General features: G+C 27.4%; 1 pseudogene; it reads right to left on the reverse strand.

Annotated features, from left to right (window-relative positions):
• Positions 1-328: 328 nt before the first annotated feature.
• On the reverse strand, positions 329-1,177 carry LOC142166500 (dof zinc finger protein DOF3.6-like; annotated as a pseudogene).
• Between the last annotated feature and the right edge of the window lie 4,278 nt (positions 1,178-5,455).

Consider the following 5,455-nt stretch of genomic DNA (forward strand, 5'->3'; position numbering starts at 1 on the left):
AATCGTAAGAAACATAAAAAAAGACTATACATAAAGAAAGAAAAATAAAATTGATTAGACGGTAGATATATATTACGTCTACCAAATGTTAAAAATCATTAAAATTTGAAATCTTTATTAATAATTATATAAATATAAATTATGAAGTATATATTATATAATAATATAATAGCAATTTTTATTTTTGGGGGCCTAAGGCAAGGGCTTCACTTGCCTTACCCTAGAAAGCAAAGTTCATTTGTAGCCATTAGGGCCAAACTTATATCACTTGATAGCCATAAAATAACCCAATACAATTAACAACCCAAAACTAATTAAAAGGCTAGCACAAGACCACTGCCACTCAAAACCCTAATTTCATTCTCCCTCAGCTATCATACGCTTTTTCATCTTCACTCCAAAGCACATGTCCCTTTTTCTAATCACATTCCTGTCTTTATACTCTTCTCTTTTTTATATATTTAACGTCTTCCCCTGGATTTTCTGTGTATTTTCTGTCATACGTATTTTTTTTTCTTATCTTTGCACTGGTTTTTTCACTTTGTTTGGTTTACAGGTGGAAGTTGGAATCGTTTTCACTTAACACATGGCCGTTGTTGTCCCAAATATCCATTTGTATTACTCTCATTTTAGCGGCTACCATTTGAGTCCGAACCGGAACCCGAATTGGTATTTTGATTCCTTTGCAAATTCACCTTACTGCAAATTGGACCCATTATTATTCGTATTCAAAGCTTCCAGCAAAGTCCCAAATTGCGACCTGTTTGACTCCATCAGCGAACCGAATTGCCCATTAGTCATACTAATCACTCTCCTACTGTTCTGATAAAAAGTTGGAATTTCAGGCATATCAAATGGCTCTGGTTTTAGTTTTGTTATCTGATAAGGTTTTGAAGATGAAACTTAAGACGATGTCGTTGAGGAGGAAATTTCCTTATTGGATGAAGAAGAATGTTTTGTGTTCTTACGAGAACCGACACCAACTGGATTATTCCTAAGAGTACCACCTTTGGTCCAATACCCACGACAACTCTTACAAAAGTGACTGTTGCTGAAAAAGATTATAATTATTGTAATAACAAAATTTGGTGTTTGGTGAATCACATCTTGGACATTTCAAGTGTTCTTTGTCTAGAAATTGTGGCTTTATTTGTGAACAAATTGATGGATCTTGCATATTTAATTTTCTCTTTAGCCTATAAAAATTCAGTCTTTTTGAAATAAACCAAGTGAATTAATAGTATTGAAACCAAAAAATTTGGTTCTTAGTAGTATTGAAACAAAAATCTGTATAGTGAAATATATACAAAAATAGACTGTCATTGTACAAAGAATATACTAAATAGACTGTCACTACACAAGATATAGGCTTGGTTTAGTAGTGAATTATTAGTATTGAAACAAAAATTATATAATAATAGACTGTCATTATACAATTTATATACAATAGACTGTCATTATACAAAAAATATACAAAATATAATATCACTATACAATGAATATACATTAATTGTACATTACAGTTACACTAAAATATAGAGGATACACTTTATATATAAAATTTATACAACGTTATAGTATATATACAATTTTTATACATTTTATAATTGTCACTATACAAAATATATACAAACAAGATTGTCATTATACAATGAATATACACTAATGGTACATAAGGGATACACTTAAATATAGAGGATACACTTTATATGCAAAATTTATACAATATGATAGTATATATATACAATTTTTATACATTTTATAAAAATTTATATATAATTTTTATAATATATACTAGAAAATACAAGATACACTTATATACAAAATTTATACAATGTGTGTGTGTGTGTGTGTATATATATATATATAATATTTATATAAAGTTACATATAAGTATCATCCAACTACCCCATTAAATCCAAACTCACGATCGATACTCACTGTAAAAGTTCTTCTCTCACAAAACACTATTATAGCAAGAAGAAGAAGAAGCTTGACTAGAAAACCCCACGGCTTTTTGTGAGAGAAGAACTTTTACAGTGAGTATAAACACTTACATTAATGCGATGAAAATTAGATTTATGACTTTATGAAGTTTGGACTAAAAATACGTGAAATTAAACTTTTGTTTTATGGACAGGAATATATTTTGGCTTTTTTATTTTTAACACTTGATCGAATATCTCTGCATTTTGATCTTTGATTTGAATAAGTAGTTTTGAGACGTCAAACATGATGACATTCGTTGTAACACAATAATGTATTACTGATGGTTTCTAGCCATTAAAACTAGCAAATTATAAGAAAGAAATCACTTATTAATCATACTTTGCTAGTTGGAAAGAGTTTTTTTTCCAAAAAAAAAAGATAAAAGGAAGACTAAAAGAACACAGAGAAAGAAAGAGGATAAGAATGAAAATGGTAATGGGGAAAAAATTTGTGCATTGGGTAGAGTGAAAGAAAGATAAAAAGGTGTGCAGAAAGAAAGATAAAAGGCTAGGATTAAATGTTGTTTTGGGAAGATAAATGCATTGGAAATAGAAAATGGCTACAAGTTGCAAATGAATTGGACCAACAGGTCATTTCATGTAAGTGAGTAAAAATATGGGCTATTAAAATTTTGAGAGGCTATAGAGGGTAGTTTTCTCTACCCTAGAGCCGCCCTTGCATGTTAGAATTTCACGCTTTTTCTGTTGAATCTTTTTTGATGCAGGAGGGTTTGTTGTTATATGTATTTCATTAATGATGGTGAAGTAAACAGTTATAGACTTGCATTCCTTAAGAAAGACGTGTCAAAAACAAACAAACAAAAATAAATAAAATAATACTTTATAGTTATTTTAATTATAAATAAAATACATAGGCAAAAATATATTATATATCTATCTATATTATTATAAAAACACGAATAATTTATGTTAAATGTTGAACGACTAAAATATCCCCGAAATATTGATCGACTTTTATGCCCTTAAATATTTGTATAATTTAAGGATCTAATTGTAAATTACCTAATGATGGAATTCTTTTTCGACTTAAACTACATATACACCAATCCTACAAATTTGATTCTACTTGGATTAAAAAGGCATGTCCATAATTATCTTTTAAAAAGAATTATTATTCCTAATTACAAAAAAAAATATAATTGTGGGAGAATAGGATATTTACATAGCATATTGTAAAGTCAATACAAGATTCCTCTTCACGATGTGTTGTATTTGAAAAAGGAAGAGTCTATATGCTTAATTTCCCCTTCCGTACGACAATTCCGGAACGTGCGAATTTTGAGTTCTATTTGGAGAAGGGAAAAAAATTTAATTAATTTAGGGATCTTAAATTTTTACAAATATAAAAGAAAATTTAGTATTAAGCACTTAAAACATTTGTAACATTTTAAGTTAAGTAAACAATCTTACAACCCTTTAAAATCTTAATTTATATTAGTTCATATAAAGTTAAAAACTAAATTAAGTTAGATATCTTTTATAACAATTTTTTTTAAAAAAATCTAATTTTAAAGGAAAAAAATGTGTGGGAAAGTTTCTATGAATATCTTTCTTTTACATGACAATAAAGTGGTTCTAATAATGCAGATGAGACTTAAGTAAATTTATCATTTTTGTAAGTTAAGATGATATCAGTTTGAATTGATGTATTTTGTTTATGTAATACCATTAATTTCTAGATTCAAAATGATTGCCTTATTTTTATCACGTCAATTACTCTACAATGATCATTTCATCTTGTAAATAATTTGTTGATAAATTTAGTTAGTTGTTCTTTTACATAAGAGTTCTGACTAAAGATTTACGTGCAACGCACGTACATAATGACTAGTATACTATATTAAAAGCACGAAGACCCTTAGCGAAATATCGTTCGCCTTTTTTACCCTTTAAAAATAGATCTTACATTAGACAAAGTCGTAAATAAATTATTTAGCTAATATTTAGGAATATGAAATCAACTAAAATCTTTCTTACTAATTATTTTTTTATTTGAACTACTATATAGGAAGTCCTAATATTTAGGACATTAAAATCAATTGAATTTTACCTTATATAAATTTTTTTATTGTTTGAACTAAAAGATAAACTCGATAATAATAAATGCAATTGACCAACAATTAAATGTTTTAAAGGAGCTGAAATAAATTAACTCACGTCAAACTATCGAGGATGACGTGAATTTTAAATTTGGATTCAAAATCTTGAGTTTTAAAACGTATAGCAAAAATTTACTTTCGTGTGCGCTAATTGTGTTTTTCCTTTTTTATAATCATGTTCATTGAAAGTTTAAAAAATTTTACACTTTCAAAATTTGAGTCATATAATTATTTATTTAGTATTTAAAACTTTGATATTTACTAAAATTTTAAAGACTAAGTCTCTCTCAATTCGAATTAGCATTATTAAAGAATTCTAACGAATTAATATTAACTAAATTTTGAAGACTAAATCTTTCGTTATTTGAAATATATTCTATCATAGAATTCTAACCAATTAATTTTATATAATTAATTATCTTTAAAAAAAGACTAAGTAAAAAACTATGTAAAGTGGATAATGTCGGTTGGCAGTCATCCAATTTCCGTATTCTTAATTATTCATTTAACCGGTGAAGAAAAAAATCAAGCTCTTAAATCATCAAATACTATATAATCTTGCATAAATTGAAAAGGAGGCATAACAATTCAAAATTGAGATGATAAAGTTATAGAACTCAAACTAACTTTAAGTTAAATATATGGAATGATGATCGATGAATTTTATATATGGAGCAGAATCTCTTCCTTTATTGAGTTAGTTTATACTCATGAATTTTGGAGCTTAAATTTTTATTTTGTGCTTTTAAATTATTTTTAGTAGTATATTTATTTATTTAAAAAATCACTCATCGAAATGGGGTACATGCGCAAAGCGCGTACCATGAGACTAGTTAATATAAAATTCTATTGAAAGTGAAAGGCAATTAAATCTGTACTTACTTTCTAGTTCTTGTCACTCTAACTTGGACAATTTTATTTACAAATTCACTGTAGGTACTTTTCAAGCTAATTAGATCGTAAAAAGCTATAGTTAATTTGTTTATCATCTTTGTAATACAAATTCCCACATAATTGTTACTTTGGGAGGCAATGATATATAGTGAGCTATGTTGATCATCATGTGTTTCAAAAAAATTGAAAATTAAACTTTAATAAAATCTTATCAAAAGCTAGTAACATGTCTTGAAATTAAAACTATATTAGTTTCAGGATCAAGACATTTGAAACCTTTATGCCGATCAGAAGAACCAAGAAAGAGACATGGTTTTGACCGAACATGAAATTTTGACACATGACCAAGAGCAACATAAGGATAACATAAACACCCGAAAACCTTAATTAAATTATAATCAGGTGTTCAACCATAAAGCAACTCAAATGGTGATTGATAATTCAAAGAAGGTA

Source organism: Nicotiana tabacum, chromosome 11 (assembly GCF_000715075.1).
Source record: "Nicotiana tabacum cultivar K326 chromosome 11, ASM71507v2, whole genome shotgun sequence".
NCBI classification, from domain to species: Eukaryota; Viridiplantae; Streptophyta; class Magnoliopsida; order Solanales; family Solanaceae; genus Nicotiana; species Nicotiana tabacum.